General features: G+C 46.1%; 1 protein-coding gene across 1 annotated transcript in view; it reads left to right on the forward strand.

Annotated features, from left to right (window-relative positions):
• Nucleotides 1–26512, forward strand: part of PIGB (phosphatidylinositol glycan anchor biosynthesis class B) — a 64656-nt gene that overhangs the window by 1093 nt on the left and 37051 nt on the right. The gene's annotated exons all lie outside the window — the stretch shown is intronic.

A 26512-nucleotide genomic window follows, 5' to 3' on the forward strand; every position in this document is an offset into this window, starting at 1 on the left:
GTGTCCCTATTACTGCCCCTGATACCCCGATACTGAGCCGCTGCTGCCGTATGTGTCCCTATTACTGCCCCTGATACCCCAATACTGAGCTGTTGCTGCCGTATGTGCCCCTATTACTGCCGCTAATACCCCAATACTGAGCCGCTGCTGCCGTATGTGACCCTATTACTGCCGCTAATACCCCAATACTGAGCCGCTGCTGCCGTATGTGACCCTATTACTGCTGCTAATACCCCAATACTGAACCGCTGCTGCCGTATGTGTCCCTATTACTGCCCCTGATACCCCAATACTGAGCCGCTGCTGCCGTATGTGACCCTATTACTGTACCTGATACCCCAATACTGAGCCGCTGCTGCTGTATGTGTCCCTATTACTGTACCTGATACCCCAATACTGAGCCGCTGCTGCCGTATGTGTCCCTATTACTGCACCTGATACCCCAATACTGAGCTGCTGCTGCCATATGTGACCCTATTACTGCCGCTAATACCCCAATACTGAGCCGCTGCTGCTGTATGTGTCCCTATTACTGTACCTGATACCCCAATACTGAGCCGCTGCTGCCGTATGTGTCCCTATTACTGTACCTGATATCCCAATACTGAGCTGCTGCTGCCGTATGTGTCCCTATTACTGTACCTGATATCCCAATACTGAGCAGCTGCTGCCGTATGTGTCTCTATTACTGCACCTGATACCCCAATACTGAGCAGCTGCTGCCGTATGTGTCTCTATTACTGCACCTGATACCCCAATACTGAGCCGCTGCTGCCGTATGTGTCCCTATTACTGCCCCTGATACCCCAATACTGAGCCGCTGCTGCCGTATGTGTCCCTATTACTGTACCTGATATCCCAATACTGAGCTGCTGCTGCCGTATGTGTCCCTATTACTGTACCTGATATCCCAATACTGAGCAGCTGCTGCCGTATGTGACCCTATTACTGTACCTGATATCCCAATACTGAGCAGCTGCTGCCGTATGTGACCCTATTACTGCACCTGATACCCCAATACTGAGCCGCTACTGCCGTATGTGTCCCTATTACTGCCCGATACCCCAATACTGAGCCGCTGCTGCCGTGTGTGACCCTATTACTGCACCTGATACCCCAATACTGAGCCGCTGCTGCCGTATGTGACCCTATTACTGCACCTGATACCCCAATACTGAGCCGCTGCTGCCGTATGTGTCCCTATTACTGCCCGATACCCCAAGACTGAGTCGCTGCTGCCGTGTGTGACCCTATTACTGCACCTGATACCCCAATACTGACCCGCTGCTGCCGTATGTGTCCCTATTACTGTACCTGATATCCCAATACTGAGCCGCTGCTGCCGTATGTGTCCCTATTACTGCCTGATACCCCACTACTGAGCCGCTGCTGCCGTATGTCTCCCTATTACTGCACCTGATACCCCAATACTGAGCTGCTGCCGTATGTGTCCCTATTACTGCACCTGATACCCCGATACTGAGCCGCTGCTGCCGTATGTGACCCCATTACTGCACCCAATACCCCGATACTGAGCCTCTGCTGCCTTATGTGACCCTATTACTGCACCTACTCTGTGGTTCTCTGTACCCTCTAAATTCTAAAGCACCCCTCTATAATATAGTAATGCTGGGTGCAAGTGCCCTAGAAAACAGAGCTCACATTTTGCCCCCTAGAAAGTAATAATGCCCTCTGTGTGCCCCTTTGATAGTCACAGTAAGGCTACGTTCACATTAGCGTTAAGCTAATGTGCGTCGGGTTTGCGTCGGCGACGCAGCGGCGACGCATGCGTCATGCGCCCCTATACTTAACATGGGGGACGCATGCGGTTTTTTTTGTTGCGTTGTGCGACACATGCGTCTTTTTTGCCGCAAGCGTCGGACCAAGAAAACGCAACAAGTTACATTTTTCTTGCGTCCGATTTTCGGCAAAAACCGACGCATGAGTCGCAAAACGCAGCGTTTTTGCGTGCGTTTTGACGCGTTTTTGCGTGCATTGTGCGTTGCGTCGCCGACGCAACGGCGCACAACGCTAGTGTGAACGTAGCCTAACCTGAGTTCCCCTATTACAATAAGTGCCCACTTTACATTTAATAATGTCCTGAGTCTCCCCTGTCATGAATCCCAATGGCTAGGGATAGCACAGGACAAGCAAAGTACAAATATATTACGGACGAGCTCTAGGGTGATGGAACCTGGGCTGACCGCTGCCCTACGCCTGACAAACGCAACTAGAGATAGCCAGGGAGCGTGCCTACGTTGGTTCTAGACGCCACGCACCAGCCTAAGAGCTAACTAGCACTGCAGAGAAAATAAAGACCTCACTTGCCTCCAGCGGAATGAACCCCAAAAGATATAGTTGCCCCCCACATGTATTGACGGTGAAATGAGAGGAAGGCACACACATAGAGATGATATACATAGTTTTAGCAAATTGAGGCCCGCTGTAAACTAGAAAGCAGAACGATACAAAAGGGGACTGAGCGGTCAGCAAAAAACCCTAATCAAAAAAACCATCCTGAGATTACAAGAACCCATGTGCCAACTCATGGCACATGGGGAGAATCTCAGTCCACTAGAGCTACCAGCTAGCATAGAGACATAATAAGCAAGCTGGACAAAAAACCAAACAACTGAAAATCAGCACTTAGCTTATCCTGAAAGATCTGGGAGCAGGTAGGCAGGAACCAAACAGAGCACATCTGAATACATTGATAGCCGGCAAGGGAAATGACAGAAAGGCCAGGTAAAATAGGAAACACCCAGCCACTGATGGACAGGTGGAAACCAAAGGCCGCAACCCACCAAAGTCACCCAGTACCAGCAGTAACCACCAGAGGGAGCCCACAAACAGAATCCACAACAGTACCCCCCCCTTGAGGAGGGGTCACCGAACCCTCACGAGAACCCCCAGGGCGATCAGGGTGAGCTCTATGGAAGGCGCGGACCAAATCAGTCGCATGAACATCGGAGGCGACCACCCAGGAATTATCCTCCTGACCATAACCCTTCCACTTAACCAAATACTGGAGTTTGCGTCTGGAAACACGAGAATCCAAGATCTTCTCAACAACATACTCCAATTCTCCCTCCACCAGCACCGGAGCAGGAGGCTCAACCGAAGGAACAACGGGCACCTCATACCTCCGCAACAACGACCGATGGAACACATTATGAATAGCAAACGATGCTGGGAGATCCAAACGAAAAGATACAGGGTTAAGAATCTCCGAGATCCTATAAGGACCGATGAACCGAGGCTTGAACTTAGGAGAAGAGACCTTCATAGGGACAAAACGAGAAGACAACCACACCAAATCCCCAACAAGAAGTCGGGGACCCACGCGGCGACGGCGATTAGCAAACTGCTGAGTCTTCTCCTGAGATAACTTCAAATTGTCCACCACCTGATTCCAAATCTGATGTAGCCTGTCCACCACCACGTCCACTCCAGGACAATCCGAAGGCTCCACCTGACCAGAGGAAAAACGAGGATGAAACCCCGAATTACAAAAAAAAGGAGAGACCAACGTGGCCGAACTAGCCCGATTATTAAAAGCAAATTCGGCCAGTGGCAAAAAAGCAACCCAGTCATCTTGATCAGCAGAAACAAAACACCTCAAATAAGTTTCCAAGGTCTGATTAGTTCGCTCCGTCTGGCCATTCGTCTGAGGATGGAATGCAGACGAGAAAGACAAATCAATGCCCATCTTGGCACAAAACGTCCGCCAAAATCTAGACACAAACTGGGATCCCCTGTCAGAAACGATATTCTCCGGAATCCCATGCAAACGAACCACGTTCTGAAAAAATAAAGGGACCAACTCAGAGGAGGAAGGCAACTTAGGCAAGGGCACCAAATGAACCATCTTAGAAAAGCGGTCACACACAACCCAGATAACGGACATTTTCTGTGAAACCGGGAGATCAGAAATAAAATCCATGGAAATGTGCGTCCAAGGCCTCTTCGGGATGGGCAAGGATAACAACAACCCACTGGCCCGAGAACAGCAAGGCTTAGCTCGAGCACACACTTCACAAGACTGCACAAAGGTACGCACATCCCTAGACAAGGAAGGCCACCAAAAAGACCTGGCCACCAAGTCTCTAGTACCAAATATTCCAGGATGACCAGCCAACACAGAAGAATGGACCTCGGAGATGACTCTACTGGTCCAATCATCCGGAACAAACAGTCTTTCTGGTGGACAACGATCCGGTTTATCCACCTGAAACTCCTGCAATGCACGTCACAAGTCTGGGGATACGGCGGACAATATTACCCCATCCCTAAGGATACCAGTAGGCCCAGAGTCTCCAGGAGAGTCAGGCACAAAACTCCTGGAAAGAGCATCTGCCTTCACATTCTTTGAACCTGGCAGGTATGAAACCACGAAATTGAAACGAGAAAAAAACAACGACCAACGAGCCTGTCTAGGATTCAAACGCCTGGCAGACTCAAGGTAAATGAGATTCTTGTGATCAGTCAAGACCACCACACGATGTTTAGCACCCTCAAGCCAATGACGCCACTCCTCAAATGCCCACTTCATGGCCAAAAGCTCCCGATTACCCACATCATAATTGCGCTCGGCGGGCGAGAATTTTCTAGAGAAGAATGCACATGGCTTCATCACCGAGCCATTAGAACTTCTCTGTGACAAAACCGCCCCCGCTCCAATCTCGGAAGCATCAACCTCAACCTGAAAAGGAAGTGAAACATCTGGTTGACACAACACAGGAGCAGAAGAAAACCGGCGCTTAAGTTCCTGAAAGGCCTCCACGGCCGCAGGAGACCAATCAGCAACATCAGCACCCTTTTTAGTCAAATCAGTCAAAGGTTTAACAATACTGGAAAAATTAGCAATGAACCGACGATAAAAATTAGCAAACCCCAAGAACTTCTGAAGGCTCTTAACAGATGTAGGTTGTGTCCAGTCACAAATCGCCTGAACCTTGACGGGATCCATCTCAATAGTAGAAGGAGAAAAAATGTACCCCAAAAAAGAAATCTTCTGGACTCCGAAGAGACACTTTGAGCCCTTCACAAACAGAGAATTGGCCCGCAGAACCTGAAACACCTTCCTGACCTGTAGAACATGAGACTCCCAGTCATCTGAAAACACCAAAATATCATCCAAATACATAATCATAAACTTATCCAGATATTCACGGAAAATATTGTGCATAAAGGACTGAAAGACTGACGGAGCATTGGAGAGTCCAAAAGGCATTACCAAATACTCAAAATGGCCCTCAGGCGTATTAAATGCGGTTTTCCACTCATCACCCTGTTTTATCCGCACCAGATTATACGCACCGCGAAGATCTATCTTAGTGAACCACCTAGCCCCCTTAATGCGAGCAAACAAATCAGTCAATAATGGCAATGGATACTGATACTTGACTGTAATCTTATTCAGAAGGCGATAATCTATACAAGGCCTCAGGGAACCATCTTTTTTTGCCACAAAAAAAAAAACCTGCTCCCAGAGGGGACGAAGATGGACGAATATGTCCCTTTTCCAAGGACTCCTTAATATAATTCCGCATAGCAGTATGCTCTGGCAGTGACAGATTAAATAAACGACCCTTAGGGAACTTACTGCCAGGAATCAATTCTATAGCACAGTCACAATCTCTATGCGGAGGGAGCGAATTGAGCTTAGGCTCCTCAAAAACATCCCTATAGCCAGACAAAAACACAGGGATCTCAGAAGGAGTAGATGAAGCGATTGAAATCGGAGGTGCATCATCATGAACCCCCTGACATCCCCAGCTTAACACAGACATTGTTTTCCAGTCCAGGACAGGATTATGAGTTTGTAACCATGGCAGACCAAGCACTAGTACATCATGTAAATTATAAAGTACAAGGAAGCGAATCACCTCCTGATGAACGAGAGTCATGCGCATGGTCACTTGTGTCCAATACTGCGGTTTATTCATAGCCAATGGTGTAGAGTCAATTCCCTTCAGAGGAATAGGAACTTCCAGAGGTTCCAGACTAAAACCGCAGCGTTTAGCAAATGACCAATCCATAAGACTCAGGGCAGCGCCCGAATCCACATAGGCATCGACGGAAATGGAAGACAGTGAAAAAATCAGAGTCACAGACAAAATGAACTTAGGCTGCAGAGTACCAATGGCAAAAGATTTATCAACCCTTTTTGTGCGTTTAGAGCATGCTGATATAACATGAGCTGAATCACCACAATAGAAACACAATCCATTTTTCCGCCTATAATTTTGCCGTTCACTTCTGGACTGAATTCTATCACATTGCATAGTCTCAGGTGCCTGTTCAGAAGACACCGCCAACTGGTGCACGGGTTTGCGCTCCCGTAAACGCCGATCAATCTGAATGGCCATAGCCATAGACTCATTCAGACCTGTAGGTGTAGGGAACCCCACCATAATATCCTTAATGGCCTCAGAAAGACCATTTCTGAAGTTTGCAGCCAGGGCGCACTCATTCCACTGAGTAAGCACCGACCATTTCCGAAACTTCTGACAATATATCTCCGCTTCATCATGCCCCTGAGAGAGGGCTAATAAAGCCTTTTCAGCCTGAATCTCCAGGTTAGGTTCTTCATAGAGCAATCCCAATGCCAGAAAAAACGCATCCACACTGAGCAATGCAGGATCCCCTGGTGCCAATGCAAATGCCCAATTCTGAGGGTCGCCCCGCAGGAAAGATATTACAATCTTGACCTGTTGAGCAGGGTCTCCAGAGGAGCGAGATTTTAAAGAAAGAAACAATTTACAATTGTTCCTGAAATTCAGGAAGGTAGATCTATCTCCAGAAAAGAACTCTGGAATAGGAATTCTAGGTTCAGACATGGGAGTGTGAACAACAAAATCCTGTATGTTTTGAACTTTTGCCGCGAGATTACTCAGGCTGGAAGCCAAACTCTGGACATCCATGTTAAACAGCTAAGATCAGAGCCATTCAAGGGTTAAGAGGAGGTAAGAAGCAGCTAGACAGCAATTAAGGGCTAGGCAGCAAAACTCTGAAGGGAAAAAAAAAAAAAAAAAAAAAATTTCCCTTAAACACTTCTCTTTCTCCTGCTTCAGCCCAAACAATTAACACTTTGTGGGCCGGCTATACTGTCATGAATCCCAATGGCTAGGGATAGCACAGGACAAGCAAAGTACAAATATATTACGGACGAGCTCTAGGGTGATGGAACCTGGGCTGACCGCTGCCCTACGCCTGACAAACGCAACTAGAGATAGCCAGGGAGCGTGCCTACGTTGGTTCTAGACGCCACGCACCAGCCTAAGAGCTAACTAGCACTGCAGAGAAAATAAAGACCTCACTTGCCTCCAGCGGAATGAACCCCAAAAGATATAGTTGCCCCCCACATGTATTGACGGTGAAATGAGAGGAAGGCACACACATAGAGATGATATATATAGTTTTAGCAAATTGAGGCCCGCTGTAAACTAGAAAGCAGAACGATACAAAAGGGGACTGAGCGGTCAGCAAAAAACCCTAATCAAAAAAACCATCCTGAGATTACAAGAACCCATGTGCCAACTCATGGCACATGGGGAGAACCTCAGTCCACTAGAACTACCAGCTAGCATAGAGACATAATAAGCAAGCTGGACAAAAAACCAAACAACTGAAAATCAGCACTTAGCTTATCCTGAAAGATCTGGGAGCAGGTAGGCAGGAACCAAACAGAGCACATCTGAATACATTGATAGCCGGCAAGGGAAATGACAGAAAGGCCAGGTAAAATAGGAAACACCCAGCCACTGATGGACAGGTGGAAACCAAAGGCCGCAACCCACCAAAGTCACCCAGTACCAGCAGTAACCACCAGAGGGAGCCCACAAACAGAATCCACAACACTCCCCCCTGTACAGCTCCCCTATACACAGTATAATGCCCCCTAACTGTATAGTACCACCCACACAGTATACTGACCCCTTAGTAGCCTTCAAACTGTTTGATGGCTCCAACACTGTAATCCCCACACTGTATAATGGCCCCATAGATAACCTCCATATGGTATAATGTGCCAGATAGTCCTCAATATAGCACAAGGCAGCACCCCTATAGGCAGACCCTGTAGTTTAAAGCAGCACCCCCCCATAGGCAGACCCTGTAGTATAAGGCAGCACCCCCCCATAGGCAGATCCTGTAGAATAAGGCAGCACCCCCCCATAGGCAGATCCTGTATATAAGGCAGCACTCCCTCCCCTATAGGCTGATCCTGTATATAAGGCAGCACTCCCTCCTCTATAGGCAGATCCTGTATATAAGGCAGCACTCCCTCCCCTATAGGCAGATCCTGTATATAACTCAGCACTCCCCCCCGTATAGGCAGATCCTGTATATAAGGCAGCACTCCTCATAGGCAGATCCTGTATATAAGGCAGCACTCCCTCCCCTATAGGCAGATCCTGTATATAAGGCAGCACTCCCCCCGTATAGGCAGATCCTGTATATAAGGCAGCACTCCCTCCCCTATAGGCAGATCTTGTATATAAGGCAGCACTCCCTTCCCTATAGGCAGATCCTGTATATAAGGCAGCACTCCCTCCCCTATAGGCAGATCCTGTATATAAGGCAGCACTCCCCCCGTTTCGGCAGATCCTGTATATAAGGCAGCACTCCCTCCCCTATAGGCAGATCTTGTATATAAGGCAGCACTCCCCCTGTATAGGCAGATCCTGTATATAAGGCAGCACTCCCCATAGGCAGATCCTGTATATAAGGCAGCACTCCCCCCCCTATAGGCAGATCCTGTATATAAGGCAGCACTCCCCCCGTATAGGCAGATCCTGTATATAAGGCAGCACTCCCTCCCCTATAGGCAGATCCTGTATATAAGGCAGCACTCCCCCCGTATAGGCAGATCCTGTATATAAGGCAGCACTCCCTCCCCTATAGGCAGATCTTGTATATAAGGCAGCACTCCCCCTGTATAGGCAGATCCTGTATATAAGGCAGCACTCCCCATAGGCAGATCCTGTATATAAGGCAGCAGTCCCTCCCCTATAGGCAGATCCTGTATATAAGGCAGCACTCCCCCCGTATAGGCAGATCCTGTATATAAGGCAGCACTCCCTCCCCTATAGGCAGATCCTGTATATAAGGCAGCACTCCCCCCGTACAGGCAGATCCTGTATATAAGGCAGCACTCCCTCCCCTATAGGCTGATCCTGTATATAAGGCAGCACTACCCTCCTATAGGCAGATCCTGTATATAAGGCAGCACTCCCTCCCCTATAGGCTGATCCTGTATATAAGGCAGCACTCCCTCCCCTATAGGCTGATCCTGTATATAAGGCAGCACTCCCCCCTTATAGGCAGATCCTGTATATAAGGCAGCACTCCCCCCCCCTATAGGCAGATACTGTAGAATAAGGCAGCCCCCATAAAAACACAGTAAATAAATACTCACCTCTCTAACTCCTTGTTCCAGCGGTGCTTCCTGCTCCCGCTCATTTGACAGCGGGCGCTGGGCGGTGACATCATCGCGCCCTCTGTCAGAAGATGTGGGGGATGATGGGAGAAGGAGCGCAGTGCAGCGCTCCTTCCCTCATCACTGCGGTGAGCTGTATCGGCTAGATGCTGATACAGCTCACCATGCGATGACGGGCGGGGGGCCCACTGCTGGCAACGGGCCCCCTCCGCCTGCTCAGGGGCCCCATAGCGGCAGAGCAGGGAGATCGATTCTCCCTGCTCTGCCGCAGAATGTAACTGCATTGGCGCGCTGCGCTCGCCGATGCAGTTACAGTGGTGTAGCTCCCGGTGGGCCCCCTCAGAGCGCGGGGCCCGGGGCGATGGCCCCCTCTGCCCCCCCCCGGTAGCTACGCTACTGGTGCAGGATATTTGTCCTTATCCAGTCATATAGGAGACCCCCGAGCTTAGGCTACGTGAATGGTGGCTGGGACCCCAGAATTACTCCATAGGGGAATTCACAGGGCAAACTGCCTTAACCCCTTCACCACCTTGGGATTGTCGGTTTTTGCGTTTTTGTTTTTTGCTCCCCTTCTTCCCAGAGCCATAACTTTTTTATTTTTTCGTCAATATGGCCATGTGAGGGCTTGTGTTTTGCGGGATGAGTTGTACTTTTGAACAGCACCATTGATTTTACCATATTGTGTACTGGAAAATGGGAAAAATAATTCCAAGTGTGGTGAAATTGCAAAAAAAGTGCAATCCCACAGTTTCTTTTTGTTTGTTTTTTTAACTATGTTCACTAAATGCTAAAACTGACCTGCCATTAAGATTCTCCAGGTCATTACGAGTTCATAGACACCAAACATGCATACGTTCTTTTTTATTTAAAGGGTTTGTCTATTTAAAGGCTTATTCTTTCTGCGCTGACATTTTTATTGATACTATTTTGGGGTAGATGCGATGTTTTGATCAGCCGTTATTGCTATGACTGCCGGCCACGGGGCAGCGCTCATAGCAGATCTGCAATGACAAACACGGGGGTCTCCTGCAGACCCTTGGTTGTCATGCCAAAGCATCGCCGCCCCACAGTCATGTGACATATTAAAACCTCAGAGATTGATAGTGGCATTTAACATGTTAAGAGCCCTGGAGTGGATCTCAGTTCCACCCATGACTGTTAGGGGAACATGACAGCAGATCAAATCAAAATGGTATTAGTAAAAATGTCCGTCAAGGGCGCTAAAAATAAGTCCTCACCAGCCCCAGATCCTGAAAAATTAGAACATTACAGTTTTACAAGAATGGTGACAAAAGTAAAAAAAAATGTTTTACAAATTTTACAAGTTTTGTTTTACAACTTAAATAATAATTAAAAAAGCTATACATGCTTGGTTTCTTCGTAATCGTCCTGACCTTTGGAATCATATTGCCAGGTCAGTTTTACCATATACTAAAGATGTTAACTAAAAAACCTCAAAATTTTTTTTTGCAATTTCAACACACTTGGAATTTTTTCCTCTTTTCCAGTACACTATATGGTAGGATGAGCACTGTCACTCAAAAGTAAAACTCATCCAACAAAAAACAAGCTGCATATCACTATGGGGAAGGAAAAATAAAAAAAGTTATGGCTCTTGAAAGAAGGGCAGGAAAAAGTAAAAATGAAAAAACAATGAACCACATTTTAAAAAATAAATCCAAAAATTGGAGCAAGTTCAGAGAAGAGCTACTAGGATATTGAGCGGACTGCAAAGTATGTCTACGAGGAATGGTTAAGGATCTGGGGATGTTTAGCTTGATAAAAAGAAGGCAAAGAGGAGACTTAGTAGCCGTCTACAAATATCTGTAGGGATCTCACAGTGTAGAGGGATCATCTTTATTCTCATTTGCACATAAAACCACAAGATGAAATGGAATGAAACTGAAAGGGAGAAGATACAGATTAGAAAAATTTTTTTAACAGTGAGGGTGATCAATGAGTGGAACAGGCTGCCAAGAGAGGTGGCGAGTTCTCCTTCAATGGAAGTCTTCAAACAGAGGCTGGACAGATATCTGAGATATCTGAGACGGGTTGGACATGATGACCCTGGAGTCCCTTCCATCTCTACCATTCTATGATTCTCTGAAAATCACCTGGGGGTGGAGGGGTTAAAATGCTTGTAATAGCCACATAATATCAGTACAAGATCTCGCTGCAGGCGTTGTTCTTCAGATGTTCATTATAGGTTTATTAAATAAAAAAATAATCGTATCTACAAAATGTAATTAGCGTTAGGGTACCTCCTTAATTCCTAAGTGTGTAGACAGTTATCAGGCAGAACCTACAAGACATTAACGAGACATTACTTTTTCATTTATGACTAGGGTTGGGCGAGCATCCTGCTGCTCGAGATGCTCAGTACTCGATCAAGTATCCGGGTACTTGGGCGCCATCCTCTATTCCTCTCCGCATATGGTTGGGGGATTGCCTGCCCATCACGGTAATTCTGGGAGGTGGTCTTTGGCTGTAATGCACTGCTCAAAAAAATAAAGGGAACAATTAAACAACAGAATATAACTCTGGTGGGGACCACAGACCACATCTCAGTACCAATGCTTTCTGCCTGATGTTTTGGTCACTTTTGAATGTTGGTTGTGCTTTCACATTCGTGGTAGCATGAGACGGACTCTACAAGCCACACAAGTGGCTCAGGTAGTGCAGCTCATCCAGGATGGCACATCAACGCGAGCTGTGGCAAGGTTTGCTGTGTCTGTCAGCATAGTGTCCAGAGGCTGGAGGCATTACCAGGAGACAGGCCAGTACACCAGGAGACGTGGAGAGGGCCGTAGGAGGGCAACAACCCAGCAGCAGGACCCCTACCTCAGCATTTGTGCAAGGAGGAACAGGAGGAGCCGCACCAGAGTCCTGCAAAATGACCTCCAGCAGGCCACAAATGTGCATGTGTCTGCACAACGGTTAGAAACCGACTTCATGAGGATGTTCTGAGTGCCCGACGTCCACAGATGGGGGTTGTGCTCAAAGCCCAACACCGTGCAGGATGCTTGGCATTTGCCACAGAACACCAGGATTGGCAAATAAGCCACTGGCACCCTATGCTCTTCACAGATGAAAGCAGGTTCACACCGAGCACATGTGACAGACGTGACAGAGTCTGGAGATGCCGTGCCGTGAAGAGCGATCTGCTGCCTGCAACATCCTTCAGCATGACCGGATTGGCAGTGTGTCAGTAATGGTGTGGGGTGGCATTTCTTTGGAGGACACTATAAAGGTGCTTATATTGAATTGGGAGTGAGAAAGGGGAGACTATAGAGGTATTATAAAGAATTGGGAGGGGAGAGGACGCATGACAGAGACTTACAATGATTTAGGGGGTGTAGAGAGAAGGCTCAATACATGAACTTATGAATTTGGGGTGGAAATGAGGACATTACAGGGAATTGGGAGGAGTGAGGGAGAGAGGACACAGTACAGTGACATAACGAATTCAGGGGTGGGAGACAGATCACAGGACATGAACTTATAATGAAGTGCAGAGGTGGGGACTGAAAAATACATTGCAGTGCCCTGAAGTGAATACAACTAAGAGCTCTGTCACACGTCCCTGTCTCCAGTACGTCTGGTGACAGTTTTCACACGTACCAGAGACACTGACACAGGTAAAACCATTCAACTGAATGGGTCTGTGCACGTCAGTGTGTTTCCACGGACCGTGTGCAAAACACCCTGACATGTCTGTTTTTCACTGTCAGCACGGGACGCAAGACGTCCCACACATATGCACTCGGATGACACACATGGATGTCATCAGTGTGACACGCATCGACGCCACGGAAGAAGAGGTACAGTATGAGCTATTCCCTGGCTCCGGTGTTGTGGATTCTGTTTGTGGGCTCCCTCTGGTGGTTACTGCTGGTACTGGGTGACTTTGGTGGGTTGCGGCCTTTGGTTTCCACCTGTCCATCAGTGGCTGGGTGTTTCCTATTTTACCTGGCCTTTCTGTCATTTCCCTTGCCGGCTATCAATGTATTCAGATGTGCTCTGTTTGGTTCCTGCCTACCTGCTCCCAGATCTTTCAGGATAAGCTAAGTGCTGATTTTCAGTTGTTTGGTTTTTTTTTGTTCAGCTTGCTTATTATGTCTCTATGCTAGCTGGTAGCTCTAGTGGACTGAGGTTCTCCCCATGTGCCATGAGTTGGCACATGGGTTCTTGTAATCTCAGGATGGTTTTTTTTTGATTAGGGTTTTTTGCTGACCGCTCAGTCCCCTTTTGTATCGTTCTGCTTTCTAGTTTACAGCGGGCCTCAATTTGCTAAAACTATATATATCATCTCTATGTGTGTGCCTTCCTCTCATTTCACCGTCAATACATGTGGGGGGCAACTATATCTTTTGGGGTTCATTCCGCTGGAGGCAAGTGAGGTCTTTATTTTCTCTGCAGTGCTAGTTAGCTCTTAGGCTGGTGCGTGGCGTCTAGAACCAACGTAGGCACGCTCCCTGGCTATCTCTAGTTGCGTTTGTCAGGCGTAGGGCAGCGGTCAGCCCAGGTTCCATCACCCTAGAGCTCGTCCGTAATATATTTGTACTTTGCTTGTCCTGTGCTATCCCTAGCCATTGGGATTCATGACAGTATAGCCGGCCCACAAAGTGTTAATTGTTTGGGCTGAAGCAGGAGAAAGAGAAGTGTTTAAGGGAAATTTTTTTTTTTTTTTTTTCCCTTCAGAGTTTTGCTGTCTAGCTGCTTCTTACCTCCTCTTAACCCTTGAATGGCTCTGATCTTAGCTGTTTGACATGGATGTCCAGAGTTTGGCTTCCAGCCTGAGTAATCTCGCGGCAAAAGTTCAAAACATACAGGATTTTGTTGTTCACACTCCCATGTCTGAACCTAGAATTCCGATTCCAGAGTTCTTTTCTGGAGATAGATCTACCTTCCTGAATTTCAGGAACAATTGTAAATTGTTTCTTTCTTTAAAATCTCGCTCCTCTGGAGACCCTGCTCAACAGGTCAAGATTGTAATATCTTTCCTGCGGGGCGACCCTCAGAATTGGGCATTTGCATTGGCACCAGGGGATCCTACATTGCTCAGTGTGGATGCGTTTTTTCTGGCATTGGGATTGCTCTATGAGGAACCTAACCTGGAGATTCAGGCTGAAAAGGCTTTATTAGCCCTCTCTCAGGGGCATGATGAAGCGGAGATATATTGTCAGAAGTTTCGGAAATGGTCGGTGCTTACTCAGTGGAATGAGTGCGCCCTGGCTGCAAACTTCAGAAATGGTCTTTCTGAGGCCATTAAGGATATTATGGTGGGGTTCCCTACGCCTACAGGTCTGAATGAGTCTATGGCTATGGCCATTCAGATTGATCGGCGTTTACGGGAGCGCAAACCCGTGCACCAGTTGGCGGTGTCTTCTGAACAGGCACCTGAGACTATGCAATGTGATAGAATTCAGTCCAGAAGTGAACGGCAAAATTATAGGCGGAAAAATGGATTGTGTTTCTATTGTGGTGATTCAGCTCATGTTATATCAGCATGCTCTAAACGCACAAAAAGGGTTGATAAATCTTTTGTTATTGGTACTCTGCAGCCTAAGTTCATTTTGTCTGTGACTCTGATTTTTTCACTGTCTTCCATTTCCGTCGATGCCTATGTGGATTCGGGCGCTGCCCTGAGTCTTATGGATTGGTCATTTGCTAAACGCTGCGGTTTTAGTCTGGAACCTCTGGAAGTTCCTATTCCTCTGAAGGGAATTGACTCTACACCATTGGCTATGAATAAACCACAGTATTGGACACAAGTGACCATGCGCATGACTCCCGTTCATCAGGAGGTGATTCGCTTCCTTGTACTTTATAATTTACATGATGTACTAGTGCTTGGTCTGCCATGGTTACAAACTCATAATCCTGTCCTGGACTGGAAAACAATGTCTGTGTTAAGCTGGGGATGTCAGGGGGTTCATGATGATGCACCTCCGATTTCAATCGCTTCATCTACTCCTTCTGAGATCCCTGCGTTTTTGTCTGACTATAGGGATGTTTTTGAGGAGCCTAAGCTCAATTCGCTCCCTCCGCATAGAGATTGTGACTGTGCTATAGAATTGATTCCTGGCAGTAAGTTCCCTAAGGGTCGTTTATTTAATCTGTCACTGCCAGAGCATACTGCTATGCGGAATTATATTAAGGAGTCCTTGGAAAAGGGACATATTCGTCCATCTTCGTCCCCTCTGGGAGCAGGTTTTTTTTTTGTGGCAAAAAAAGATGGTTCCCTGAGGCCTTGTATAGATTATCGCCTTCTGAATAAGATTACAGTCAAGTATCAGTATCCATTGCCATTATTGACTGATTTGTTTGCTCGCATTAAGGGGGCTAGGTGGTTCACTAAGATAGATCTTCGCGGTGCGTATAATCTGGTGCGGATAAAACAGGGTGATGAGTGGAAAACCGCATTTAATACGCCTGAGGGCCATTTTGAGTATTTGGTAATGCCTTTTGGACTCTCCAATGCTCCGTCAGTCTTTCAGTCCTTTATGCACAATATTTTCCGTGAATATCTGGATAAGTTTATGATTGTGTATTTGGATGATATTTTGGTGTTTTCTGATGACTGGGAGTCTCATGTTCTACAGGTCAGGAAGGTGTTTCAGGTTCTGCGGGCCAATTCTCTGTTTGTGAAGGGCTCAAAGTGTCTCTTCGGAGTGCAGAAGATTTGTTTTTTGGGGTACATTTTTTCTCCTTCTACTATTGAGATGGATCCCGTCAAGGTTCAGGCGATTTGTGACTGGACACAACCTACATCTGTTAAGAGCCTTCAGAAGTTCTTGGGGTTTGCTAATTTTTATCGTCGGTTCATTGCTAATTTTTCCAGTATTGTTAAACCTTTGACTGATTTGACTAAAAAGGGTGCTGATGTTGCTGATTGGTCTCCTGCGGCCGTGGAGGCCTTTCAGGAACTTAGGCGCCGGTTTTCTTCTGCTCCTGTGTTGTGTCAACCAGATGTTTCACTTCTTTTTCAGGTTGAGGTTGATGCTTCTGAGATTGGAGCGGGGGCGGTTTTGTCACAGAGAAGTTCTAATGGCTCGGTGATGAAGCCATGTGCATTCTTCTCTAGAAAATTCTCGCCCGCTGAGCGCAATTATGATGTGGGTAATCGGGAGCTTTTGGCCATGAAGTGGGCATTTGAGGAGTGGCGTCATTGGCTTGAGGGTGCTAAACATCGTGTGGTGGTCTTGACTGATCACAAGAATCTCATTTACCTTGAGTCTGCCAGGCGTTTGAATCCTAGACAGGCTCGTTGGTCGTTTTTTTTTTCTCGTTTCAATTTCGTGGTTTCATACCTGCCAGGTTCAAAGAATGTGAAGGCAGATGCTCTTTCCAGGAGTTTTGTGCCTGACTCTCCTGGAGACTCTGGGCCTACTGGTATCCTTAGGGATGGGGTAATATTGTCCGCCGTATCCCCAGACTTGCGACGTGCATTGCAGGAGTTTCAGGTGGATAAACCGGATCGTTGTCCACCAGAAAGACTGTTTGTTCCGGATGATTGGACCAGTAGAGTCATCTCCGAGGTCCATTCTTCTGTGTTGGCTGGTCATCCTGGAATATTTGGTACTAGAGACTTGGTGGCCAGGTCTTTTTGGTGGCCTTCCTTGTCTAGGGATGTGCGTACCTTTGTGCAGTCTTGTGAAGTGTGTGCTCGAGCTAAGCCTTGCTGTTCTCGGGCCAGTGGGTTGTTGTTATCCTTGCCCATCCCGAAGAGGCCTTGGACGCACATTTCCATGGATTTTATTTCTGATCTCCCGGTTTCACAGAAAATGTCCGTTATCTGGGTTGTGTGTGACCGCTTTTCTAAGATGGTTCATTTGGTGCCCTTGCCTAAGTTGCCTTCCTCCTCTGAGTTGGTCCCTTTATTTTTTCAGAATGTGGTTCGTTTGCATGGGATTCCGGAGAATATCGTTTCTGACAGGGGATCCCAGTTTGTGTCTAGATTTTGGCGGACGTTTTGTGCCAAGATGGGCATTGATTTGTCTTTCTCGTCTGCATTCCATCCTCAGACGAATGGCCAGACGGAGCGAACTAATCAGACCTTGGAAACTTATTTGAGGTGTTTTGTTTCTGCTGATCAAGATGACTGGGTTGCTTTTTTGCTACTGGCCGAATTTGCTCTTAATAATCGGGCTAGTTCGGCCACGTTGGTCTCTCCTTTTTTTTGTAATTCGGGGTTTCATCCTCGTTTTTCCTCTGGTCAGGTGGAGCCTTCGGATTGTCCTGGAGTGGACGTGGTGGTGGACAGGCTACATCAGATTTGGAATCAGGTGGTGGACAATTTGAAGTTATCTCAGGAGAAGACTCAGCAGTTTGCTAATCGCCGTCGCCGCGTGGGTCCCCGACTTCTTGTTGGGGATTTGGTGTGGTTGTCTTCTCGTTTTGTCCCTATGAAGGTCTCTTCTCCTAAGTTCAAGCCTCGGTTCATCGGTCCTTATAGGATCTCGGAGATTCTTAACCCTGTATCTTTTCGTTTGGATCTCCCAGCATCGTTTGCTATTCATAATGTGTTCCATCGGTCGTTGTTGCGGAGGTATGAGGTGCCCGTTGTTCCTTCGGTTGAGCCTCCTGCTCCGGTGCTGGTGGAGGGAGAATTGGAGTATGTTGTTGAGAAGATCTTGGATTCTCGTGTTTCCAGACGCAAACTCCAGTATTTGGTTAAGTGGAAGGGTTATGGTCAGGAGGATAATTCCTGGGTGGTCGCCTCCGATGTTCATGCGACTGATTTGGTCCGCGCCTTCCATAGAACTCACCCTGATCGCCCTGGGGGTTCTCGTGAGGGTTCGGTGACCCCTCCTCAAGGGGGGGGTACTGTTGTGGATTCTGTTTGTGGGCTCCCTCTGGTGGTTACTGCTGGTACTGGGTGACTTTGGTGGGTTGCGGCCTTTGGTTTCCACCTGTCCATCAGTGGCTGGGTGTTTCCTATTTTACCTGGCCTTTCTGTCATTTCCCTTGCCGGCTATCAATGTATTCAGATGTGCTCTGTTTGGTTCCTGCCTACCTGCTCCCAGATCTTTCAGGATAAGCTAAGTGCTGATTTTCAGTTGTTTGGTTTTTTTTTGTCCAGCTTGCTTATTATGTCTCTATGCTAGCTGGTAGCTCTAGTGGACTGAGGTTCTCCCCATGTGCCATGAGTTGGCACATGGGTTCTTGTAATCTCAGGATGGTTTTTTTTGATTAAGGTTTTTTGCTGACCGCTCAGTCCCCTTTTGTATCGTTCTGCTTTCTAGTTTACAGCGGGCCTCAATTTGCTAAAACTATATATATCATCTCTATGTGTGTGCCTTCCTCTCATTTCACCGTCAATACATGTGGGGGGCAACTATATCTTTTGGGGTTCATTCCGCTGGAGGCAAGTGAGGTCTTTATTTTCTCTGCAGTGCTAGTTAGCTCTTAGGCTGGTGCGTGGCGTCTAGAACCAACGTAGGCACGCTCCCTGGCTATCTCTAGTTGTGTTTGTCAGGCGTAGGGCAGCGGTCAGCCCAGGTTCCATCACCCTAGAGCTCGTCCGTAATATATTTGTACTTTGCTTGTCCTGTGCTATCCCTAGCCATTGGGATTCATGACACTCCGGGTGCTGAAGATGGCTCTCCTCATAGGAGAATAATAAGAGTTATATTCAAGTTAGAACAATGACAGCAGGCGGCGGCTAATGGGACTATTACTCCCATCAGCCTACACCTGCTGCCGCTAATAAGTGACAGCAGGAGCGGCTGATGGGAGTATTCCTCACCTGATGCCTGTGCTATAAATAAATGAAAAAACCGGCGTGGGTTCCCCTGTATTTTTAAACCACTGAGGCAAAACTCACAGCTGGGGGCTGTAACCCTCAGCTGTCAGCAATAGCAAGGCTGATTATCAAGAATAACTGGGTCCGTACGCTGTTTTTTTTTTAATTATTAAAATAAATAATTTTTAAAAAATACTGTGGGGTCCCCCCCATTTTTGACAACCAGCCTTGCTAAAGCTGACAGCTGGGGGCTGGTATTCTCAGGTTGGTAAGGGGTCATGGATATTGCCCCCCCCCCCCAGCCTAAAAATAGCAGCTTGCAGCTGCCCAGAAAAGGCACATCTATTAGATGTACCAATTCTGGTGCTTTGCCCGGCTCTACCCACTTGCCTTGTAGCGGTGGCAAGTGGGGTTCATATTTGTGGGGTTGATGGCACCTTTGTATTGTCAAGTGACATCAAGCCCACGGCTTAGTAACGGAGAGGCGTCTATAAGACACCTATCCATTACTAATCCTATAGTTATATGGTAAATAAAGACACGGCCAGAATAAAGTCCTTTATTACAAAAAAAACAAAACAGTTTTCCTTTTTTATTTAAAAATAAAAAACACAGTTATACTCACTTAATGCCTAATTCCACTGAATCCCTCGTCTCCTGTAATAAACCAAAAATTAAACACCAACAATATCCCTCACCTGTTCGTCATTTTGTCCTGTGCCGTAATCCATGTCTGGGGGATAAATAGTTTTCAACTTGGATGGTGCCAAGATGTGACCGTCCAGGCTGAGAACCACTGGTGAATGAGCTGCTGCGAATGCAACATCAGTGACTAGCGGTGACGTCATCGAGGTTACTGCTGGTCACTGAGGCTGCGTTCCCAGCCGGGCTGAACTGCGATGACCTCAGCACCGTGGAAAAATGCCAGTGATGAGTTCACTGCAGTTCAAGCATAGTGTCTTCACAGCAGATCACCGAGAAAAATATGTTTTTTTAAATTATTTTACAGTGCAGAAGCCAGCTATGAATACTCCCATCAGCCGCTCCTGCTGTCATTGTTATTAGCGGCAGCTGGTGTAGGTTGATGGGAGTAATAGTCCCATTAGCCGCCGCCTGTTGTCATTGTTCTGACTTGAATATAACGCTCATCATTCTCCCCTGCTTGCGCTGATCGCTGGCAGAGCAGGGGAGAATGATGAGAGCCGTATTCAGCTCCCGGCGCCGGGGAACAGCACTTACTCTAGCGCTTCTTCCCTGGCGCCTGTCCGTGTGGTACTGATGCGGCACACGGTTGCCGCAAGTATTACACACACAGACACTGTCATCTCCGGCACCGTTTTTTTCCGGTACCGGAAATATCAGGACATGTGAAATCGGCCTTAGGGATACTTGAACCTGCGATCATCTGATTGTTTGTGCTATAAACAGCAATACCATAATACTGCTTTGTATAGCAACAATCATGGTTTCCTAAAAACGCCAGCTACAGGCTTGCTTTCACAGTAGTACCGTCATGACAGGCACAGGGTCCTTCAGACCCCTGGCTGTTTTGGCAACCTATCAGGGCCCCACGTGTGCTCTGAAAATGGCGCTGTTGCAGTGGTATTTGACAGGTAAACTGCCGTGGGCTCCACTCTACCCACAGCTGTATGTGGCTAATGATGGCTGATTACACAGGTCAACAAAAAAAATTTTTTTTTCTGGTGTCCAAAATATTTTAATGAATTTGGGGTATTTTTGGGGTGCTGATTCTGAATATGCTATCAGTTTTGCCAGATTGGCTCAAGTTTTTGACATTTTTGGTATCTTATTTATAGCACTTGTTGGTAAATGCGACGCATCATCTCATTAATTTCTTTGGATTAGTACTTGAACTGAGCAGTTCTCAATATAGTTTTGTGTTAATTAGTGTTCTAAAAGTTTGTTCATAGCTTGATTTTTGCACTAACTTTATGTTGTTGTCTGTTTTCCAGTGAAAAGCATGAACTCATCAAGAAGAAGTTGTCTTAACGATCCAGACTCATTCTGTTACATTTGTGGTGAATACACACTGCCAAAACATAGAAGAAACATAACAGACTTCGTAAAAAAAAGTGTATTTTGCCTATTTTGGGGTTATGCTTGGGGACCAAGACAAGTTTTGGGCACCACACATAGTGTGCAAAGCATGTATCGAATTATTACGAAAATGGAGCAAAGGACAAAGAAAAAGCTTCAAATTTGGTGTTCCAATGGTGTGGAGAGAGCCAAAAAATCATCATGATGACTGTTATTTCTGTGCAGTGCAAGTGCAAGGATTCAATAAGCATAAGAAACGAAAATGGGAGTAACATGGAATCTGCAAGAAGGCCTGTCCCTCATTGTGAAGATGTGCCTGTACCTGTGTTTACCATAAATAACAGTCATCATGATGATTTTTTGGCTCTCTCCAGACCATTGGAACACCAAATTTGAAGCTTCTTCTTTGTCCTTTGCTCCATTTTCGTAATAATTCGATACATGCTTTGCACACTATGAGTGGTGCCCAAAACTTGTCTTGGTCCCCAAGCATAACCCCAAAATAGGCAAAATACACTTTTTTTACGAAGTCTGTTATGTTTCTTCTATGTTTTGGCAGTGTGTATTCACCACAAATGTAACAGAATGAGTCTGGATCGTTAAGACAACTTCTTCTTGATGAGTTCATGCTTTTCACTGGAAAACAGACAACAACATAAAGTTAGTGCAAAAATCAAGCTATGAACAAACTTTTAGAACACTAATTAACACAAAACTATATTGAGAACTGCTCAGTTCAAGTACTAATCCAAAGAAATTAATAAGATGATGCGTCGCATTTACCAACAAGTGCTATAAATAAGATACCAAAAATCTCAAAAACTTGAGCCAATCTGGCAAAACTGATGACATATTCAGAATCAGCACCCCAAAAATACCCTAAATTCGATGAAATATCTTTGGCACCAAAAATGCTGTTGACCAGTGTTATTAGGGCTTGTACACATGGCCGTATTTTCGGTCCAATTGTGATCCAACCAAACATTGGATCACACTTGGACCAATATAATCCTATGGGGTCGTGCACATCAGATCTTTTCCTTGGATTGCGCCGGTCCAAGAAAAAAAAATCGCTGCATGTCTGTGTTGGATCTGATATTTGTATCACACTGTGTCATGCAACTCAATGAGTCAGTGGAAAACATCAGACTGATTTTCCCAGACCGACAGGACAAAAATGGAGACTTTTTTTATTCTCCATCTTTTCATCTGCGAGAATCGTATCACACTATGATCACACTCTGATCTGACACTGGATGACTGGGAGCTCAGGGAGGTATGGCCGAAACTCATCTGTTCTGTGTCACTGCACTGCCATCTATTGGTCAATCAGATATGATGCATAAATATTTTAGGATCAAATTGTTGCCAATATATAACTTTTTTCCAACAGTTTCACATAAATTCTTCATAATTTGTCTGTGGTTTACTCTCCATAGAATACATGATAAATGTATCAAAGTCCACATAGTGCGAATGCATGACCAAGGCTCCCTCCCAGCCTATAGGACTGGAAATAGCCAAGTACTATCTTCATCAGTCTCAGGGTCGGACTGGGACTCAAATTCAGCCCTGGCATTTGAGAGCACACAGACCCACTTGCTATGAAGTTAACGTGATATATGTTCATCGATTTTTGTGGATCACTCGAGATATTTATCACATTTACAGAATACAAACTGCTGTGAGGCTAGAATAACACTATGTGAAATTTAAGGGGAAACTGTCAGGTCAGATAACTATTTACCTGCAGATGTAGGGTTAATCTGCAGGTTAATTGCATTATGAAGGTGCACACCCCTTGTACTGAAAGTGCGGCACAGGGACAAAATAAACTTTATTTCTCTCAGGAGCCAATGGCTTTCATTCATGCAGGCGTGCCCGGAGCACTGTCTGTCCACCGCTGCATCCTCAGTATGCAGATAGCAGTGAATACATTGGTAGAGGACGGATCCGTCAGCTCTTTCTTCCACCAGAGTGTGCGACTGAGACAGTATGCGCGATGATGTCACTTCATTGCATCTGCTGTCCAGAGTGTTGGTGCACCAGAGACAGCAGCAGAGTGTCGGGGGAACAAGCGTGAGGTGAGTATGTGGTGTTTTTTTATTAGATGTACAGTGGGTACAGAAAGTATTCAGACCCCTTTAAATTTTTCACTCGTTGTTTCATTGGAGCCATTTGGTAAACTCAAAAAAGTTCATTATCTCTCATTAATGTACACTCTGCACCCCATCTTGACTGAAAAAAAACAGAAATGTAGAATTTTTTGCAAATGTATTAAAAAAGAAAAACTGCAATATCACATGATCATAAGTATTGAGTAGAAGCACCCATTTGAGCTAGTACAGCCATGAGTCTTCTTGAGAATGATGCAACAAGTTTTTCCCCACCATTTGGGGATCCTCTGCCATTATTCCTTGCAGATCCTCTCCAGTTCTGTCAGTTTGGATGGTGAACGTTGGTGGACAGCCATTTTCAGGTCTCTCCAGAGATGCTCATTTGGGTTTAGGTCAGGGCTCTGGCTGGGCCAGTCAAGAATGATCACAGAGTTGTTCTGAAGCCACTCCTTTGTTATTTTAGCTGTGTTCTTAGGGTCATTGTCTTGTTGGAAGGTGAACCTTCGGCCAAGTCTGAGGTCCAGAGCACTCTGGAAGAGGTTTTCATCCAGGATATCTCTGTACTTGGCCGCATTCATGTTTCCTTCAATGACAACCAGTCATCGTGTCCCTGCAGCTGAAAACACCTCCATAGCATGATGCTGCGACCACGTTTCACTGTTGGGATTGTATTGGGCAGGTGATGAGCAGTGCCTGGGTTTCTCCACACATACCGCTTAGAATTTTCACCAAAAAAGGTCTATCTTCGTCTCATCAGACCAGAGAATCTTATTTCTCATAGTCTGGGAGTCCTTCATGTGTTTTTTAGCAAACTCTATGTGGGCTTTCATATGTCTTGCACTGAGGAGAGGCTACCGCCGGGCCACTCTGCTATAAAGGCCCGACTGGTGGAGGGCTGCAGTGATAGTTGACTTTGTGGAACGTTCTCCCATCTCCCTACTGCATTTCTGGAGCTCAGCCACAGTTATCTTGGGGTTCTTCTTTACCTCTCTCACCAAGGCTCTTTTCCCATGATTGCTCTGTTTGGCTGGACGGCCAGGGCTAGGAAGACTTCTGGTGGTCCCAAACTTCTTCCATTTAAGGATTATGGAGGCCACTGTGCTCTTAGGAACCTCGAGTACTGCAGAGATTCTTTTGTAACCTTGGCTAGATCTGTGCCTTGCCACAATTATGTCTCTGAGCTCCGTGGCCAGTTCCTTTGACCTCATGATTTTCATTTGGTCTGACATGCACTGTGAGCCGTGAGGTTTATATAGACAGGTGTGTGCCTTTCCAAATCAAGTCCTATCAGTTTAATTAAACACAGCTGGACTCCAATGAAGGAGTAGAAATCATCTCAAGGAGGAACACAAGGAAATGGACAGCATGTGACTTAAATATGAGTGTCTGAGCAAAGGGTCTGAATACTTATGACTATGTGATATCTCAGTTTTTCTTTTTCATTAAGGGTAAGTTCACACAGGGCGTTTTTGCTGCTTTTTTTCTGCAGCACAACCTGATCTTCTTGGAAGGAAAGAAGCTGGTTTAGGTACGTACTTGGTGTGTTTTTTTTTCTCTTTGTCCATGCTATTGTCCTTAAATTTTCAGCAGCAAAAACGCAGCAAATAATGATACCAGCATTTTTTCAACACCCATTCAAGTCAATGGGTGAAAAACGCTGAAAAAATGCAGCAAAAACACTGAAAGAAGTGACATGCTCTATGCCCAAAAAAATGCAGCAAAGCACAAAATACTGATCACACAAAAAAACAATGTGTGCATGAGATTTCTGAAATCTCATAGGCTTTGCTGGTACTGTAAAAAGCAGCTGAAAATTAGCATTAAACAATGCAGCAAAAACGCCCTGTGTGAACTTACCCTTACTGTGCAAAAATGTCTACAAAGTGAAAAAATTAAAGAGGTCTGAATATTTTCTGTCCCCACTGTATATGGGATGTATATAGGAGGCTCATACTGTATAGGTGGCTATTTGGGGCTCACACTGTATACAGGGAGCTAAGTGGGGCTCACACTGTTTATAGCGGGCTCATACTGTATATAGAGTGGCTATGTGGGTGCTCACACTATATACAGGAGGCTATGTCGTTGCTCATACTGTATATAGAAGGATATGTGGGGGCTCATACATTATATAGGGGGGCTGTGTGTGGTGTTCATACACTGTAAGTGGGATGTCAACATATCTAATCTTGCTTAATTTTAAGTGATACAATTAATATCAAATAATTGCAATATGTTAATATTAATATTGAGCATAATTAATTTCAGCCTAGTGGTTCAGCCTCCACAAGAGACACTGTCTCTCATGTGGCCCCCTTCAGGAAAATTAATTGCCGATCACTGGGCTAAAGCCACACTGACACATGGTGCACGATACTGAAATTGCAGTAACTGATTGCAACATTAGATCTAATGATCTCCTATGGTGTGACAGTGGCACAGTCAGGTTTCCAGATGTGCTGGACTTTCTTCTGCACGTAACTCACTTCCCATAGACTTCAATGCAAGTCACAAGCAACACACGATTTATTACAACTCGGCTTCTTATTTACCACTCTGTTGCTTGTGACTTGCTGTTATATAGGTTGAATGAGTATTTTTGGTCCCACTTGCGAGTGCGATGCGAGAAACTCGTGCGAGTCTCTTGCCTCAATACACGGCACAGCCGCCGGCACTCAGGACCGGAGTGTGCGGCTGCATGTAATTCTATACAGCTGAACGCTCCGGTCCCGAGTATCGATGTGCAAGTTTCTCACATTGCACTCACAAGCCCCCGGCCTAAGGCTACGTTCACACGATCCTTTTTTTCATCCTTTTTTTTTCAGGTCCTGTTTTGAAAAACCGCAGCTAAATTCAGCGCTGATTTTAGCTGCGGTTTTTGATCCTTTTTCTTCTGCGGATTCCACTGCGGGTTTCCAAATGCAGTTTCCTATTGGTGCTGCTGGAAACCCGCTGCGGAATCTGCAGAAAGAAGTGACATGCTACTTTTTTCTGCAGGCAAAACCGCTGCGGATTTGCCTGTGGAAAAAAGGATCGTCGGCACAGCGGGTCCTTTTTTCCATTGGGTTACATTGTACTGTAACCTACATGGAAAACTGCTGCGGATCCGCAGTGCAATTCCGCTGCGGATCCGCAGCAAAAACCGCA

This window comes from Ranitomeya variabilis, chromosome 5, assembly GCF_051348905.1.
Source record: "Ranitomeya variabilis isolate aRanVar5 chromosome 5, aRanVar5.hap1, whole genome shotgun sequence".
In the NCBI taxonomy this organism is placed as follows: domain Eukaryota; kingdom Metazoa; phylum Chordata; class Amphibia; order Anura; family Dendrobatidae; genus Ranitomeya; species Ranitomeya variabilis.